This window comes from Microplitis demolitor, chromosome 10, assembly GCF_026212275.2.
Source record: "Microplitis demolitor isolate Queensland-Clemson2020A chromosome 10, iyMicDemo2.1a, whole genome shotgun sequence".
Classification (NCBI taxonomy): Eukaryota; Metazoa; Arthropoda; class Insecta; order Hymenoptera; family Braconidae; genus Microplitis; species Microplitis demolitor.
The window spans coordinates 295,133-316,086 of record NC_068554.1 but is presented as its reverse complement, the minus strand read 5'-3'; the positions used below and the strand labels follow the sequence as shown (position 1 = coordinate 316,086).

The 20,954-nt window shown below is 33.7% G+C and overlaps 1 protein-coding gene across 2 annotated transcripts in view; it reads left to right on the top strand.

Annotated features, from left to right (window-relative positions):
- LOC103571897 (teneurin-a) overlaps positions 1-20,954 on the top strand; it is a 251,588-nt gene that overhangs the window by 55,059 nt on the left and 175,575 nt on the right. For both annotated transcript variants that reach the window (XM_053742569.1, XM_053742568.1), the window contains exon 2: positions 10,899-10,934. The gene's annotated coding sequence lies outside the window, so the exon portion shown is untranslated. The remainder of the gene's footprint in view (positions 1-10,898; positions 10,935-20,954) is intronic.

The window sequence follows — 20,954 nt, the reverse complement described above, 5'->3', positions numbered from 1 at the left end:
ACCGCTAATCAGTGATAGATTGGAGGTTTGGGCGATTGGAATCGAGGTGTTTGAAGGTACTGAAGCACGGGCACTGCGGTTTCCCTTGTATTTCGTGTATAACTAGAGACACAGTTATGCCGCCGTCAAATCAATCTATTATCCGTACATGTACGCTCTTGATTTATTATAACGGATATGAGAATTCATATTCCTTAATGCCGATAGCCATAATTGTAATTACCATTTAATTAACATCTACATCAATTATATTATTCCATTATTGTCATCACTGTAATTAATTTTATAAATATAATTCAAATTTTTATGTATTTACATGTTTAAGCATCTGTCGAGGAATTCATTGGAATTAGGTCACTATGCAATAAAACAAGCCATAGCCCGGCCATATAAATCTCCCGTCTGAAATAACTCGAGTTGCATTGAGTATCGATTGATTCAGCAAACCCCATACCTGTACCTATTCTCTCTCGGTATCCTTATCCCTTTTGCCGATATATCTAGCACGTCAACAACTTGGCAAAAGCTCACTCCAATCTAAATACCTTGAGAATATATACACCGAATTCTGTGCATTGATATAAAAATATTACCAACACAGCAGTACATGCACCGAAAACAGTCATGTCATTTATTCTTATCGCACGTGCTCCGTCAATGGGTTCAGCTCAAGGATGTGCTGTACAAACTGTAGATTTACCGGAAGGTAACATCAGCATTCACTTCAGATCCAGGTCAAACGATCACACATTTCGATCTCTATTTTCGAAAAATTCACAGTAGCGTAAGTGGATTTTTTGTTGGACCTCATACCGTGGATCATAATTCTTAAATTTTTTTAGTTGTTCGCTCACAGCGAGTTTTGGACTGAAACTCTATTTTTCACTCTCGGAATCCAAGAATGATGTTAGTTGCCCAAGAATGTCTCTCGGTAACTCTCTGGGTGCATTATCTGAGAAAGAGGAGAGAAAAGTGGGCAATTGTTTGGTGCGTTTCGCAACGACTTGAAAGGACATAATTCAGTCGGGTGGAAGGTGATATATGGAACGTCTTGGTATAGCGGGATAGCCATTTCCTCACGGTCAGAATTCCCTAGGTGGTGAAGATCTAGAGGTGGTTTAAGGTCTGCTGGTTGTTTGTTGCCGCGGTGAAGGAAGCTCTAGAACTGTACTCTACAAAGGCTCTACTTCAAGACGTACCCAGTCTTGCCTATTTCGACGCAAACAGAAACAAAGCCCTGATTTATCGACGACACGAATCCTCTCCCCTCTGCTACAACAAACCCGAGACACCATTTACAACGTCACTGCACGATAACAAATTATTTTTCTACTTGATACATCCGATTGTCTCACAAGTGCTCCGGACAACAATACATATATACATATTCATTTATATATCATGTGTCGTTTCTTTTATTTTTCCCTTTTTTTTGATACTACAATGCAATTGAAATTGTTAGTGAAAGGACAATTCATGCTCGAAATATATACTTTGGATTTTTGTTTCCATGAACTGCTGATACTGATACTTGTTTGTATTTTATGGATCGTAAATTCACAAATATTCCCTTTTATTGAATATTATTGTTACATTTGATGCATTTGATACCTCCATTATTTTTAGTTTGCTTAATATTTACATTCAAAATAATTTATAATTCGATTTTATCTGCAATTGGTAATTGAATATCCATTAAATTTACGTTAAATAAACATACGTAGAAAGGATTGTTTTTATTATTCAAAAATAATGAATATTTTAATTAAATTATTTTTAGTTTAACAAAAATTTATATCAATTTTAAATAAAAAAATATGTCTGGTTGATACTCAGAGTGGCGACATCGACATGGTTCTATGGAGGGTCTAGGACTTGAGAAATTTGTTTTTTCTCTAGTATTTTCTTTAATTTTACATTAAAAGAAAAAAACATGCCTGGTTGATACTTTTGAGATAAATTTATCTGTTGAAATAAAATAGTAGAGAAGCCTAATCTAGGCTAGGGTTCAGACTAATGTTCCTTTGGCATTGATCAAGCCCAAAGACGCATTAAGGTTACCTGCGGATTGCTGATGTTTGACTGTGGCCAATTATAAATTAAACCCGTTGATCAAGGAGCCTATACAAACTATTGGTTGAAACAGTTCTGAAAGCGGACTGCTAACGGCTAGACCTGGAGGTAATAAGCTCGGATCATTGGTTTTCAAGAAATCAGTGATCCAGAGTAATTCACCCAAAACACCCATGACATCACTTTCTAAACCAATTTTAAAAATTTTCAATTATGATACGGATTTAATTTAATAATCACTAAACTAATTATTGATTTATGTGACAAGGTAAATTTATGAAACAATAACAGAAAAATACATATGTTTAAATGAAATTAACACATGAAAACATAACAGAGTCCGCCCAGTAAAGCTCGGATAGAATGAATAAGGTCAACTGGCATGCCGACTAATTTCCTTTGGGACGGGAGTAATAAAATCGATTGAAAGGCTCGTGATGATTGGGTAAATAAAGGAACCCGATGAAATTATCCCAGCACTAGATGACTATACACAAAGAGTTTGTATTAAAGTGAATGTGTGTGTCCTAATGAGGAAATAGCCTTGTATGGAGTTGGTTAAATATTGGCATGGAAAAGGGCGAAAAGATGAGGTAAAAAGGGACGTGTTAGGTTTCAAAACAAACAAGTATCGCATTTGTTGGCTGGCCAGTTTATTTAGAAGGTAATGATTTTTATATAGTAGGCAAGTGAGTAATAGTTATAATTTAATTACTGATACCGTTTGTCAATACAAACCAACTACTTGATTTTCACATATATATCTGTATGTTTGCACTTATGTATCTTTAACAAACTCATTGTTTAGTAATATACTTTCTCAACTGTATTTTAGCTGAATGAGACAGTAACTTAAATTTTAATGTCAATTAAGTGGCTAAAAATAATTAGTTTTAATTTTTAATCGCGGGATTCATTAACTCATCAGTTGTTAATCTTGTCAGTAATATTTAATCCTCACAGTGGATGATACATAAATTTGTCGGGAGTTTAAATTAAATTAGAGGTAAATAAATAATCCCTGGTGAATTCAGTGGCTCAATAAATTATAAGACAAGCTCGATATTATTAAGCTGTCTAGATTTGCTCAAGAGCTTCATCATACTCAGCTACATTTGCGACGCATTTGATATTAGATATTAAATTGGTTGGATACCCCAAGAGTATGACCGACAATGTCTCTGGGTTGATAGTGTGTGGCGTATCCTGCAACCCAAGTTGAGGCAATTGTCTGTAAATGATGGATGCCGCGTATAAGGACGAGACACTCTGCACGCAGTTAGTATCTAACCGTAGTGCTGCTGTCTCGTCTTCCACAATGTTATATCCAGAGAGGCTTTCTACTAAGGGATCAAATGACAATTACCACCGCAGAACGCTAGGACAATGACGTATGTGTGACGCTTCAGTTAAGTGGTCACTTGATGTCTTAACTAACGAACTACAATCTACCGGGAGACTAGAACATTATATGCTTTTAAATTTCCCGGACATCAGGTATCAGATATCAGATCTATCGGGTTCATTTAACTCTTCACGTCAACGATTAAAAAAATTTATGAGAATCCACGTAAATTTTAAATATTCTACGGTATAAAAATTACCAATTTTAGTTTAAATTTTTTTAAAAAATATCAAGTATATTTGTTTTTAGTAATAGAAATTTGTTCGAGAGTTTATATACATTAAAAACTATTCAATCAGACGGGCTTGTTCCATGACCGAGTTACAAACCCGGCGTCTGAGCGCCAATCATGTCGGCTCAACACTTGATAGATGAATTCAATTCACGTTAAAACGTCTCTTCCCTATCTACCGGAGAGTAAAACAACCCAAGACACTGGATTCTACCGGAAGCATATTTTTACCCCAAGAAAGTTAATGATCCTTTTCTCCCATCAATCAATTTTATCGTTCGAAATCGTGTGTAGCTAAAAGTGACGACCTGAAAAAGTATTTTTGTCTGTAAATAAAATTTTTTATAAATTTTTCACTTGGCGAGCCTTCATCATTCAAGACTGTTAGTACTTATTATTATCTTGGCTTAAGCCCGTGTAATATATATACATCGAATTATCATGAGAGGAGTGTAAATTAAAGATCATCACATCAGTAATAATTAATTTATGAGCAAGTAATTAGGTCTAGTGGGATTTTGGCCAGTTATGTATGCGCACACGTTGTTAACTTATCAACAGGCATTAGATCTAATGTGTAAGGTAATATCAATCCAGAGGTGGAGTAGGCATATCGTGGCTTGGCAGCCCAGCCCACCTCCGCCCACTCGCTCAGTTTAATCTACTTGTTCTGGTCTATGCATATCCATATGATGGCAAACATTGGCATCGTGTCTATCTGTTGAGCTGCATCAATGTATTCCGGGTAATAGGGCTGAAAATTATTTTATTCCTTCCCCATAACTCCTTGCATTAATTCCTTACCAACCAAGAATACTCTGCACTAAAGTCTTCACTTTCCTTCGGCCATACTAATAGATACCACTATCGACTCAATTTCCTTTGTTCGCAGTTGTAAAACTTTACTACTTTGCATTGCTAATCATTGGAAATAAAATTATGCTATTAAATTTATATGTTACATGCTTCTTGGTATCGATTCGAACCCACCGATTCTCAAACCCTAATACTCCTTTTTTCTTTTTAGTTTAAAGTATTTTATTATTTAAATACCAGGAGTATAAAGTTGTAAGAATGGAATAATAACAATAGTAAGCTTGTTGATTTAATTTTACGGGAATCTTTTGGCTCAAATGAGTAATATTTGATGAATGTTGAGAAAAAAATGAATATTTTAACAACTTTCAATAAAAGTAGATTGAATCAAGAGGAGATACAGAGAGGAAGGATGCCTTGATCATATGGAATATTTTTATAACCAGGTCGCCATCATTGGCTTGTAGGAGAGTACGAAGACTATGGATCGATTAAACAAATGCGCTTGACCTCACATTAAAGAATATGTTTAAACTTTTTTATATATTTACTAATTTTCGTATACCGCGAGATGTCATTCGAATGAAACAGCAAATGGCTTTCAGATATCATTTGTCTTTTTATTTATGAGCTGTAATTTATTCTGGTAGATTTTTAATCTCGATTCATTATTCAGGCGAGGAAAAAAGTGTTTGGAGAATGTATGTAATATTGGCGAAGAACGTAGAGCATAAAAAGTCCCGAGAAATATATATGAGAGGTAAAAAAATGACAATAGTGGGTACACACTGGGTGATGCTTCTATCAGTGGGTGTATATGGCATACGGCGACCTCATTTTACTGCGCATAAAGTACAGAAAGCTGACAAACGTACACGACAACGTACTTGAAAATAGAAAGAGGGTTTATGCCCGCGGGTGTAGGGACCGAATAAGGTCTAGAGTCTAGTCGTCGGTTTCCTTACTTTTACCTACAACTCAGAAAAACGTTACACCAGACGACGCTGAGTACATTCAACATGCGCCACCGCCTTACTCTCTTACTCATTCTTACTTGTTATCTTTATTGAGGGAAACAACTTTACAACAGGTGATCCTTAGTATTCTTTTTCTTTTATTTTTATTTTTTTTTTTTTTTTTTTTTTATAGATCCCGAGAGACTCTATTTCAACTTACTTCGAGGGACTTTGATACACAATATTTTACAGCTTAGCTACTTGGGACCAGAAATTTTTTTTTCACCATACTTGCACTGAAAGTTTGAATTACTGTCCTGTTTAGAGGTACTGTTCAGGTACAGTACAGATCTGGTGAAAAATTTTACACACCACGAAGGGGATCGGACTCTAAATTATTGTCAGCAGACCAGTTTGGTGTTGTGACGTGATATGAGATGGTGATCCCCTCAAGCGAAGAGACCCGTAGCAATTCTAACGCACAGTTAACAACTAATGAGGATCTTAATTTGAAATAAATATAAATATAATTGTGAGAGTAACAAAAGAGATATAAATTATCTGAGCAGTAAATCCAGTGTGAGTATCACAGAGGATGAAACGTGCGAGGGCGTATAAAAGCCCGTTTGTAAGCGATTGGCGCTGAGGAAACAGCTAATGAAGATGTTTGTCAATACTGACACCATGTTCTACAATATAGATCCTAATATATACAGTTAAACCCACTCTATCCCCAATATCACCAATCTCCACGTACACCCATCTTACTGCATCACTTGCGCATGTGTGTGTCTGTGTATGTTTGTCTCTAGATATCTAATAGCTAAATCCATACATTGTATCTATATATTATATATAATATGTTTGTATCTATATACCCAGGACTTAGACCCTTATTCACCAGGGCTCACTTGAGACTTGCTAGTCGTGCTTCATTATCTATAATACCAACTCGACCATGCACTAATTAATTTTAATACATTAAATTCATTTACTATTTATCATTATAAAAATAGTTTTAGAATATGGTATTGAATTATGGGTTAATAAACGGGTTTATTGTATGAAATATATGATATGTTGAAGTGAAAACATCAAAAGCAAGTTTAACCGACATTGCTGGAATAATTATATTAGTAAAACATCGACGATCCTCGATCGTTTCTGCTTGCTTGACTTGCGATGATCAAATAAGCTTTACTTAAATTCAATTTCTACTGTCGACTATACACATTAGTCATCAATTTGTATAAACAATTTAATTAAACTTCTGAATTGATATTTATAAAGCAATTACTTTTTTTGCTATCCATTTAATTTCGCAATAGACCACATACTTTAGTTATATATAGAGGTATATTAATCAGCTTATCTTAATTATTTAGTAAAACAAATTACGAAGCTAATTTACCGTAAAAGAAAGTAGATTATTTTTATAGCATGGTAGTTTGGGTTTCGATAAAGCCGCACGTCTAGAGTTTTGTCAGAGAGACTGAGACGACGCGTACTTAAAATTTATATATATATATATATTCTTGTGTACGGTGACTATCATCAATTTTAAAGTTACGCAAGTAAAGTTTATTTGAGTGAGGGAATGGGCAAATAGTTTGAGGATAAAAACGATGCACTACAGTAGGTTGTACTCCATAGCAGTGGGAGGATAAGGCGAAGGATAAGGAGGGAGTAGAAGACGGCTATTGTGAAGTTGTTGAACCCCGTCCCCTAAAGCGGGTTAGGATGTTGCATCACAACGTGCCTAGACTTGGACACAAGGAAATAGAGCTACGGAAAAGCACCCAGTCAAGACGAACCCGAGCTCCGGATGAGTTGAAATATAGTTGAATGTTAGTTAGACTGAGACGACACTCTTGGCCCTCTTTCTCTCCATCTGGGATAGGGTTATGTCTCATGCATAGTTGGCTGCACCGAGGATGTACCTACAGACCATTCGAATGAAAGTTCTCTAGAGCTATTAAGCTGTCTGAGCTTTAGGGTTTTAGCAAAAAGTATGCTGGGAAATGGTCAGTTACGTCTAGTATTCTCTGATAAAAGTCTTTTTCTTATATATATTTTTCAGTTCTATTTGTTAGCTTCAAGCCAGTTCAAATTGTTTCTAATTTTCCTGTAAACTAATTGACTTTTATTTATATTTTATACCAACTCTTAAAAAATTACAAGTAAAACTGGATCTTTCAACGTCCTACATCTCCATTCAATAATTTGTTTCTTTAAACTATTGAGCCAGAGATTGCACAAGAAATAGGACAATTTATAACAATAGTCGTAAAAGCGGATTTTTTTTCGGGCTGAAGATCAAAAAGTAAACGTGGAAGCAAAAGTTTATCAGGTTTGAAAAATTTTTCGGCTCGGTATATTGCGATCTCGGAGCTTTAGACGATACAAGAGATATATTTCACATGTCTCGCGCTACTTCGTGGTCTTCATGACTGAACTATTTTTTTTCTTTTTACTTTTACTTATAACTTAGACGTGTACATTTACTTGGCAATCTTCACTGAGCTGTAAACAAATTGTTGTAAGCTTTTTTTTTGTCGTGAGCTATTTATTGAACCGAGTTCACCGAATGAAATCATTAGGTTAAATGAGGAAATAAATTTTGATGTGACAGTAGATTTTGAGGGTAAATGAAGAATTTAATGTCTATTATTAGTGAGTTAAGCCCTGCACTGATAACCTCATTTTATTATGCATTGAATGGTGTAACTATAAATTAGCAAATATATGCGATTGGTTAACTATGTTAACAGTCCCATTGGATCACTGTATAATACACAATTGTCAATATCATAACCTGGGATTACCATGGGCAACACACAAAGCTAGCTCTCTACTTCACTACCTTTGGGTCATCCACGGATTACCACAATAAACCAATCGATATATACAGACAATCATACGCAAAATATAACTTTCAAATTTTCACCGATTTTACTTACTCTCGACTGTTTTTCCTGTCGATTAACTTTAATCAATTTTACCTCGTTTATAAATGCTATTACTTCTGCTATTATTCTGTGTGTTTCATAACCGCCAACAGCAATACACCGATATTCATTCAAATTCAATTACGATCAATTTCAAAATATTTTTTTTTTTTTTTTTCACGATTTTTCACGTTCTACATATTCATAAAAATGATACAAAAGAGAACAAATTAATCAATTAATTAATTACATGCTTTTAAAAAAATCGTGTCTGCAGACACAACAAGTGGACAGTGCAGCCAGATCGCGGACGAAAAGTTTCCCTTCCCAAGCACCGTTTAAGCTGTGAGTGATTCTAAAATGGTGCGAAGGAAGGGGAACTTTTCATCCGCGATCTGGCTGCACTTGAAGTGGATGTGCAAAATTTACTGAAACGTGAAATTAAAAGTTTATAGTTTTATTTTTGGTAATTTTGTTTATTGGATTCCTCTCTTTGTAACAGCAATAACATATTTTTTGTATAATTGAATATAACTTATGAATTATAAATAGCAGTTAGAGTACATAAGAGGGTTAGAAAGCAGCGTAGCGGCACTTGCAAAGGAATAAATTGGTCTATAACATTAAATATATTTATATAATAAACGAAATTATAATATGATGATACAAGTCCCAACAGAAATTTGTAGTTTTCCCCATAACGGACCTCGGTATAACGTCATACTAAGGGTTGCGACAGCTTGTTAGAGAAGCTCCCTTGAGACGACATGAAACCCGACTGACGACACACCTAGTGCGATTATTCAGACGTTGGGTCATCCAATTTGTATCAGCACAATGCCAAGAACGAGAAAATACATCCCGTGAGAGTGTCAGCGACCCTTAAGGTTTTATTTTTCCAGCAGCCAACCAGACTCACATTATCGTTAACATTTTTATTCGGTAAGCGGGAAACCAAATCCTCCGTAATATCTTGCCATGGAATTTTATGGTAAATTTTTTAACATTCCTGTTGGATACGATTAAAATATTTATATGTATATTATTGTATTGCAAAGTGCTCCTTGACCCGAGTGTTATGCAATTGTTACGTTTCCAATTTGAAATCACAGAGCATTCGAGTGCCCGATACTATTTTCCACTCGCTATCTGAATTTACATTCAACAGACCTTGAATGTGCCAATCGAATTGTTATTGCAGGCAAACTTGTGATTTAATTTCTCACTTAATATTCAGATCCTACTTCTCTCGCTATAACTCTCGGTTAATTTGTGCAAATACTCTTGTTTAAATGTCCATTATACTTTATCGCGTCTACTTTGAATTTTAAATATATATACTAAATATTATTAAACTTTAAATTTTTTTATTTTCATTTATATATAACTGTAATCAAATACAAAGCAAGCTTTTATTTTTATTCTTATTCAGTTTCTGTGCCAATTGAATGTGCCCACGAGTGCTAATTACTAATTCATGTGATAGTGGGCAGCAATTTTTCAAATTTAAAAACTTCTGTTGTCACAAGTTAAAATTATTCTCGTATCAATAGATTGTTAATTAATCAATGACGTACTTTATGAGTTTTATTAGCACTACTGTTAAATTATTACTAAAGTGATGAAACTCCAAAAAAGAATATCATTGGCTCTTTACTCAGTAAATTAATTATTCAGGTACCGGATAAAGTTTTTTAAAACCAAATCAGGATTCACGGCCATTGAAACATTTAAAAATAAACAAACTTCTGGTTCAGTACAGCAGCAATTAATAAGTAGACTGTACGTAGGTGTAGATAAAAAAGCGAGTGTTGGTGTCTATGAATGGAGCTATTTGAAGAGACACAATTTTAAATAGCGTGTTAAAAATGGATTTGAAATTTTAATTAAATGCTAAAATCGGAACGACAAATTTCCATTTAAAGTTGTTGTAAAAAATAGTTCCGAATTACTTTTTAGAAATTTCGATTGATTATTATTATTTTTTTTTTATTTTTCACTGTTTTTTTAAATGAAAAATAATTCTATTGAGATTAAAAACGATTTTGATAAGCAAAAAATTTTTACAGTCGAATAAATATTCATTGAATTCGACCTAATTTATTTGTGCGGATACTTGACTACTGAATGTCTGTCTGAACGCATAGATACTTGAACTACTTAATAACCAAGCAAGCAAATTTTCGAATTATATCCACCATTAATTTTTTTTTATTCACTTTTATAATAATAATAATAATAATAATAATTATTAATAATTCAAATTGTGAATAACGTAAAATCTAGCTTATATTCAAGTTAGATATTAAGTGGACGTTTCGAGTACACGTTTCAGTTAAAATTTCGTATCCACTTGTTAAATATAAATATGTGATACAAAGCGCATCGAAAACGTAATTAAGCGAGTTTAAACACTGGAAAGTAATTAAAATTTTAAAAAATAAAAATAATTTTGTTTTCTGTTTCAGGACAATCTCCGATTTGTCCTCATCGAATCTCGACGGGTAAGTCAACAACTTTAATTAATTATAAATAAAAACTTACGTTATGAGTTTACTATAATTAGATAATAATAGAAATATATCAATTAGCGCAAAGTAGGTCAGGCAATTTGAAATTTTCTCCAATTCATCTCAAGTTTTGGTCTGACTTTTTTTATTTATTTTTTTTTTTAGTTTGAAACCAAAAGTTATCGCAGAGTGCATGTACACATAAATACACACTCACACTGTACCGCGCACTTCTGGCGTTCTCTGGTTGGCTACCATCCGACGGAATACCAATTTAATTCCTTATTCCTTTCGCGAAACTAATCCAGTTAATGCTGAACAAACAGTCGTTCCTTCTTACATTTAATGCCAAACAACCTCGTAGATTAATATAAACCGGAATCCCCTTTTGTCTTTCCCTTTCTTAATTATATATATATATATATATATTAATTTCATATATTTTAATTGAATGCTTTTTTATTAAAAAATATAAATTTAAAATCAGAATTTATTTCTCTATTATCTGTAGAAGCATCATAATATCAGATAGCTGCTGTTAAATATCGATTGAAACATTATATTGAGATTTTATTTTTATCCAAACTATTAATAGTATATTATGGAAAGATAATTTATCGGTTGGTGTTTAAATACGAGGAATCTTGTTTCCCCCTTAACCAGTACCAGTAACAGCACCACCGAGGTTTATAGTCTCTCGATCGCCTTTCACATAAACCCTCTGCTAGAAGCCCCTTCTCTGCAGAGTTCCGCCATACCATCCTCGTGTAGCTAACGCCTAGAGGTATGCACCAGCTTACAACTCGCTAGTGTTTATCTTTAGCTGTGAGCTTTTGTGTTTGAACAGCCCTTCCCGGTCTTCCTGGCTGCACACTGCCCTCAAACATGTTTTCCGACACGATATTTCCACTTGCATATACACTGAGTCAGTCTCGGTTCCCTATCGAGTCTATACATACACATACACAGTTACAATCACATGATTCTATTGGGGAAAGAGAACGAGATGGAAAAGGTTCGGCTGCACTACTCGGGAATTTCGAGAGCAAGAGAAAAACTTTCGGTATATTTATTTAGTTTCTTTATACAAAGTTTGCAGATTGCCCACCGGCTAGTTGTTGTTTAATCACTGCTCTCTGCTGCTCCAACGTTATTTCGAAGATAATTTACATTTCCCTTTTTACTTTATAGAGAGTTTAATAAAATAAAATACCAAATAAACTTTAAATAAATAAATACAAAACAACAACAACAACAACAGTAACAGTAACAGTAACAGTAACAGCAACAGCTACAGCAATAGCAAGAGGTAAAAAAGTAAACAAATAAAAAAAAAATAAAAAATTATGCTCGGGAGTTCGTTCAACCGATAAATTTGATCTGCGCCGTTCAATCTCTGATGAAAAACTCGAGCGTTTATCTTGTAACTAATCGATCGACTATAACTCATATCGAACGTTAACTCTAGTCAATATTTGGTCATTATATTACAAACTATCGATATTATATGTTCGACAATATTTATCCAAACTAAATATTCTGTCATATTAATCTTTATATTTATATTTTATAAATAATCCCTCTATTATTTACTAAAATAAATAGCTGAAATTCAAATATCACATATACATTTTCTATCCAAACAAATCAACAATTGTTCTATTAATTTACACGAGTCTTGATTAACGTTTGATGAAAAATAAATAAAAAAAAAAAACAGAAAACAGAAAATCCGTTTGTTCATCATTTGCTTCAGATTGTTAATATGGTTTAAACAAAAAGCTGCGTCAATGGAGTGACGACAAAGTGAATTGTAGAGAAAAAGTCAAAAATAAAATAAAATGAAAGTAATAAAATGAAATAGAACAAAACGAGAAGGAAAAAAATAAAAAAATAAAAATTAAACGCCAGGGATTGAACGAAATACATCGGGAGCCAAATGAAAAGTCGAGAGATTTCGAGCGAGAGTGTACGCGGTATTTGCGAGCTGGTTTTTGCAATTAGCGATATCGGGTACGCCACCTGACACGCGGTTGGTGAACGTCGCACACTCAGAGCAGTTACTGCTACTGGACGGGAACGATACACTGGTGTGTTGCTACCACTACTGTATCACTTCGCACCCCCAACGCCCGCGGCCGTTGATCTACACTCGAATTTCTGGCGTTTTGCCAAATTTCCCTACATTATACACATATAAATATACATATATATATATATATTGGTATCGATGCCCAAGGGGAGCTGATGGACAGCCAGAATTATCAACTATTTTTATCGATATTTCAGTGACCCTTTTACCCGTGTAACTATTCAAACAAATATTATTTTTTTAATTACTCTTAGAAATTTAAAACTTAATTTTTGACCCACCCTTTTATCTATCTTTAGTTTTTATTTTCACCAATAAAGATAACAAAGCGAGTTAAATATATAGAGTCGAGTAGAGAATCGAGTAGAGTCAGGTGGTAGTGGTGGTGGTGGTGAATTTAACGGGCACAGGAGCCAAAAGATATGCGCTTGGCAATTTTAATCTTGTACCCCGAGCGGAGTGGCTTGGGCGCCAAATAGCGACTGGTTTTTTAGCTGCTCTCTAACCCGAGGGCCACTGCGGGTTTCACTGTAATACATCGATGCCGCCTGGTGTACTCGACTAGATTGCCTTCGTAAAATACAACACTCTACTTTTATTTTTTCACATTTTTTTATTTTCTGCTTACTATTTTTTTACCATTCATATATACTTTTTTAAATTTTACGCCCGCGGTTTTAATTTTATTGCTGCAATCAATTAATAAGCTCGAGAAAATAACTTACCAGTACTGAGAGTTATTTTAATAGTAATGGAATTTTTATTCCATAATAGCTGAATAAGAGAGCATTATATATGACAAATAAGTGAGCAAGGAATAAATTCGGTGCTTGAGTAAGAGGGATTTGTTTTCCGCGTGTCAAAGCAAGTAAAAAGAGATTCTCAAGAATATTAGTTTTTTGTGAAAATACTTACTACTTATGTACACTCAGGAAAAATTTATAAGAAGCAAAAAAAAAAATAAAAATAACAATAAGAATAAGAATGAGAATAACAAGCTGAATACAAAGAAAGAAAATGTATATCACTGAAAACATGGAAAATAAAAAATTTACAAAGATTAGATTGTACAAAGAATCCGAATTTTCAACGAGTACTTACGTTTCTGAAAGAAAACGTGAAATAATTTTATTTTCACGTGCGTTTGTTTTTTCGTGGCATATAAAATTTATATTAAACTTCCGTTCTGCTATTACTATTATCATTATTATTATTATTATTGTTATTGGTATGTTTGTTTACTTCGTTTTTTTTTTTAAATCGATAGCTGCTATTTTGAGCTGTCATGTACAATTCTATTATTATCGTTTATTTAATCGGCAAGATCGTATTGAAAACTCAAGTGACAGCAGTAGTTGCTCATGAAATTTGATTCCCTTTCTCTTTCAACGGATTGCAGAGCAAAGAATAAGTCACAGCACTTGTAGCTCAACGTCCGTTGATTCTTTTCAAATTGCTGAGAAATAAAAATAAAAAAAACAGTTTTATCTATATAAAAACCGATCGAGATATTGAACGACACACTAAAGAGCCGACATAGAACGCGACTGGCACTCTAACCCGATTTTCTTGGACCTCTCCGGGCGTCCGCAGTTTCCTCTCTTTACCGTCTTTCCCTTTTTTTATCGTATCGACAGTTCGTCGAGGTTATTTCCGGAAGACTATGTTTTCTTTTCTTTCTATCACCAGGACCTGTTTGTCATGCCTCGTTTATTTCATCTCTTCATTTCTTCATCATCTTCACGGGAGTTCCTCAGCCCAAGATTAGAACCTACTCAAGTATAATTGACTACACTAAACAAATACATAATACTATACATTAATCAAATTCTCGTTAAAGTATACATTGTTTTTTATTTTTGTTTTTGAGGATTATAGAAAAAATCTAAATTTTCCTGATAATAAAATGTTGGGTTAAAAATGAGATAATTAGTAAAGTACTTGGGCAGTTTATCAAAAGTCTGTCAATACTGTAATTATTAATGGGCGTGTGATTTAAAATAAATTACCGTGACTAATGATCAGATTAATTGGATGAGATACTTAAAAATATAATAATAAAATTTATGAGACGGAATTGTCAGTGGCCTTATCGGCTCGAGGCTCACTGAGTTACTATTAATTAAGAAGTAATTAAACAGAAATTAAATTTAGCAAACGCATATATATATATATATATATATATATATATATATACCGCAGTTGAGTGGACGGCAGCTTAACTTGACAGTTTCATTATTTCGAGTTGTACAATCGTTCCTACGGCAGTTATCTAAAGAACAATGTCAATATTGAATAAGACGTTAATTCAGTGAGTGAAGATACTCAACTACGGCTTCAACTACTTCTGTTTTGCTGCAGCTTCTGCTTTTGCTTCGACTCCTATTTCTGTTTAAAATTAAATACAACTGACGGTGAATTGTCTTGTAAAATCTTGCACAGTTACTTAAAAATAAAATGCTAAATTTATTATTCATTTTTACAGATATAACTACGCCATAAAAATGGCTATTAGTTATTTAAGGTTATCAACTATTAATGACCATTAACGGCACTTGGAGAGCACTTTTCTTTAATAGTTAACGTTTCAAAAATCGATTAAGTAAAAGCTTTATTTAAAGAATTATTAAAACGTGCTTTATCAAAAACGGGGCTTGAGAAAAAAATAAAAAAAACAATGAAATAAGGTCAAGTGACCGGAAAATAAAAAAAAAAAAATTATCTGGCTGCTCATGTGCGACATGACATCGGGTGACAAGAGGTTTCACCGTAAATGGAGGCCATGATCCCGGTTACTAGAACTCAACTTGAAATGTGTCCAAATGTTATCGAGAATCAATTCGAGACTCAAATATTAAACTTTTGACTTGAGAAATTAGAAAAATTTCTTAAGATAAAGTTTATTTTTTTGTTTTAAATAGTTTGCTGTCTGATGTGTCAAAAGAGTTGGCTGTGAAATAAAGTTAAACAGTAGTGTTGTAGGATAGTTAAAACAGTTGGACAAGAAGTTGGCTAGAGTCCAGCTCATTAGGAACAAGACATTTACAGAGACACTCTCTATTATCGGGGAATATATAAATATATACATATATACATAGCAATCGAGGCGTCGGTGCTTATATTTCGAAAATAAAAGGTAGCATTAACTTTTTATTAGGCTTAAGAAGGTTAGAACGAGCTGATGAGAAGGAAAATGAGAATAGGGGTGAGGGTTAGGGAAGATATAGGATAACTTGTAACGCAAAAGCGTTTCTGATGCTCAGGTACCCATGAGGCCCGTTTAGGTGTTACCAGTAATTGGAAACTCTTGCTTAATTATCTCACAGCCACTGTCACCACTACTGGCTTCTTGTTCAACTGGTTTGTGGCATACCGTCGGTATAGTATAGTGCGTATATATATATATATATATATATATATATATATATATATATATATAGTGCTTCTGTTCTGCTGTACTGCTGAGAGGCGTAGCTGTAGTAGTTTAAGTGTACGAACGTATAGCCTCGTCATTAACAGCAAGACACTTGGGGTCGCGAGGGCTTTTCGAGGGTCATGACACGAGAAGAGCAACCCTACCTCTATATGCTTCATTTGCTAAAACCCTTACTCCTATTTCTGTTCCTCTTTCTCTCACTCTCATTGAGCTCCCCGACCTCGATTTTCAACGCTTTACGATCCGTTAATTTTCACCGCAGATCTCAAGTTCTAACATTTCGCCTTTTCCTTAATCAAATTCACTGATTTACTTTTTTTTCTTTTTTCGAACAACTTTAATAGGATTAACGTCATTACGGGGGTTATTTCATTATATATATTATTTGGGAGTTATTATGATTTTTTTTTGTTTTAATCAATTATAAAATATTTTGGAAAAAAAAAAAAAAATATAAAATATGGTCAATATTTTTTTCAATTTAGTAATTGGAAAAAAATAACATGGACCAAAAAGTCAATGAAATTACGGCATACCAGGAGTTTGTTCGTTAACAAAGAGTCTTTTGAAAGCAGTGAGTTTTCATTGAGTGCTTGAACTCTCTCGGCGGTATGTTCAAGTGCAAGGATGCCTTGGAGAGACTATTGCTATTGCCAGCCAGCTAAAAAAACCTCTAAAGAATGTAAGAAAAACTAAGCTGAAGCTGAAGCTGAAGCTGAAGCTGAAAAAGAAAAAAAAGAAAAAAAAGGAGTAACAGGATAAAAGGAGGGTCTAAAAAAGGAACAGAGCCTCGGTGGCTGGTCTAGACTGCTAAAGAATGCCGGAAAGTGGATAGTCGTATAGTTGGATGGCTGGATAGCTGGATGGATCAAGTAGATACATAACCTAGTGGATGGACAGGTACGCTAAGGGGTAGATCGGTATAAAGCTATACCATCAAGCTAAACTACTTTGGCTGAAGCACGGCAAAGGCTACAGAACCTTGAGTGCTACCCGCTTGTTCTATAATCCAATAGAGATCGTAAGACCTTCTCAAGCTACATTCAATGCAGGTATATCTACTTCAACGGTCCATCCTCCTAAATACACACACTTAACTTTACGCCAATAAACCATAACCTTTCTGTCATACACGTGATACGTTAATTTCAATACTATACCATATAATTATTATTAACTTTTTTTTTTTCTCTAACAAATTATCTGATAAATTAAACAATGCAAATAGAGATAATTAATCGTGAAAATTTAGTGATAATTTATTGAATAATGTACGTACGCAAAACGTAGCCAGTATATTATCTGAGCGCTCTCAACTGGTTCTTTGGCAGTTAAACGCACAAACACGATTATCGTTTTGTTAATGACACGTCAGCCATTATGCCGGAATATAAGCACCACCAGCAGCTAAATGCAAGGATAAAGCGACGTGCGGCATAAGGGGTTTAAGCTGTCACGGGCAGAACCGATTTCTATTCCTGGCCTGTGACAACCTGAGCAAACAGTGTTTTTTTTTTTTTTTTTTTTTTTCGGCTGACGTGTCACGTCATACTTGCTCGTTTATTCAACTCACCCTCATACCTGCTGCTAAGCTATTCATTATTAATATAAACGCCGCTTTATCATATATTTTATTATAACAGTCCCAATTATGTTTTAATACCATCAATTTGACTAACATTATTATCTACCGACATTATGTTATTATTTTCATAAATTTATCAGCTGTCACTCTATAATTTATAAATTTATTCACATTCTTTCATCCATCCATCTAAATCATACCATTTCTATTATTCATTCAATGATTATAGCTTCTTTTCGTATTATTATTATATTCAAAAAAATCAATAACTGTGTAGATAAAACAGGAAATTTCTACTCTTATCAATGGACGGCAAGCCGATAAGACAGAAATTTTTTCAATTTGATTGCTTCCTTATCAACTGTTACTGCTGATAAGGCCATCAGAGAATCTATGGGTTAACTGACTTACCATCCGCAAGTAGAAACCCAACGGAGGGAAACTTGAGATTGCGACAGAGCTTTTGACAGTAAATACAACCCTCAAGTATTGATTATTTATTTTTCTTCTTCAAATTTATTTATGACGTAAAAAATTATTTAATGGATATTAAATGTCGCAGTCTTTTTTATTTATTTATGAAAAAAGCTTTAGAGACAAAGTTCAATTTAGGAAAATAGATAAATAAAAAAATGCCATGATAATAAATTTTTTCCAGTATCAACGCAAAAGCAATAGCTATAATTTACGTGTCACCTCATTCGGTCTTTTCGAGTTACGTTCTATTACGTTAAGATATCTTACGACTCGATATCTCTCTCGGTTGATTAACTCGCTGCATTTTTCCTAGCTTTACTTTTATGACCCTTTATTATTATATTTTTTTTTTAACTCTATAAATGATAAACTTTTGTGTACTTTGTCCTTTTTACTTGACTTATTATAAACTTAAATTTTTTTTTCGGTCGCTTACATAATTTTTTTACGTCTGACTATTTTTTGCCTGAACTACTTACACAAAAATACTTTAAAGCTCAGAAGAAAATGATTTAGCTTTTGAATATTGTCTGAGTAATTTGCTAAGTATTTAATATTAATTTTTATTTTTTATTACAAAACTTTTTTTTAAAGCCATTGTTTGATGGAAAAAGTGAAGGAACTCAACTTGATATGATATAGAGGAACAATATGGCGAAGTAATTGTTGTGTTGGCTGTAGGAAAGTTTAAAATACTTGAAGGCATCTGAAAAAGCGAGTAAACGAGGAAGGAAACGTTCTAGAGGTCCTATAGTGTCGGATTACCACTGGTATTGTGAAGTCCAGACGCAGTTGTATAAAGGATGGCAAAAGAAGAAGAAGAAGAAGAAAACATAAAAGAAAAAAAATAAAACGTACGGAAGAAGAGATGGTTTACAATAAAGAAAAAAGGAAATGAAAAAAAGAAAAAGTTATCAGAAATACCGAAAAGAGAGTCCAATACCATCTATTCTATTTGAAGGTGGAGTGAGAAGAATGAGGTGAACCTGGCTGGCTCCTCCGTCTACACCGAGTTCACTTTCGAGACGTAGATATCGAAAGTAACGGAGGAAAAACGAATGAGAGACACTAGGGATCCAGAAGAATCCCACTCTACCCATTTTTATTTAGCTTTTTTTTTTTTTTATTATTTTATTTTTATTCTTACATCTACGATTTATTTCATGAATCACAAGAGCTTGCAGAAACCCAGTCGTGCGGAAAAAATTTTATATCTTATGACAAATTGATCGCTCGAGAGATACACTAAGATCATGTAAGAATATTCCGATACAGCTGTTGTTTATTCGTACCTTTATTGATGGTATAAATTTATAAGTCTGGATAAATTTAAATATCAATAAAATATATATTATATATAGATATATAATTTACGTGTCAAAATAATTATACACATTGAGCGAAAATAGTGATGGGGAGGAGACACGCGACGACATTGCGTCGGTCATACTTGATTATTACGCGGCTCTACATATTTTACATGACAATACAATCAGCGCAATTCACTCGCTCGCCATCATATATATATAACTGCGCTCTATGCTGTGACTTTTGGTTACGAATTATTTATTTCCTCAATTTTCTCGCCAAAATTAATTTAATAAAACAAAAAAATCCACAGTCACACCTCCAAAAACTCTACGATAATTTTAAATTTATATAAAAAATCAATTAAAAATGCAAAACAAATAGGCAACTAATAAACTTCTCTTAAACAACTAGTATGTATCATATCAAGTGTTTTTTTTTTTTTATGGAAAAAAAAAAAAATTATTCAGTCGAGGGGTGAATAAGTTGTATAAATTGAAAACATTTCCAGGCGAGTGAGTTTTGACAGCTGGGCCGGGAACAAAACATAAACTTTTTATTTTCGAAAAACCTGGTAAATTGCAATTAAAAGTTACCAGTAAAATGACGTCGATGCTTGTCATGCAAGCGAATAAGCCCGGAAAACAAAAACCAAACTCGAAAATTAAATTCGAAAGCGTTGTTTGTGATCTCCCGTCACTGCCACCAGCATCTGCATGCATGCATTGATAGCTTACAATCAAAAGTTTATTATTAATTCCCAACATTCCCACCAAAATACCGTTACAAGTGACGAATTTTAATGTTATAATCAACAACACAGTTAGATTATTCAATTAAATCGAATATACAATAACAAGGGAGCTTTTAAGAAAGGAAGTATATAAATTATAAAGGAAACATTATCTGTTGCGAGTCGCAAATCCAATTATAGTTGAGAAACTAAGTGACGTCACGTATCCATCAGAAGCTGCTCCGAGTACTGGTTCTTTCAGATGCCTCGGACTAGTTTATTGGATAACAATTACTCGAGCAGTGTCTATTTGTCGGTATCTCACCTCTCTTCTTCTCCCACTCCCCTTTATCCGTTAGAAACAACCAAGGGCTAAGGAGCCG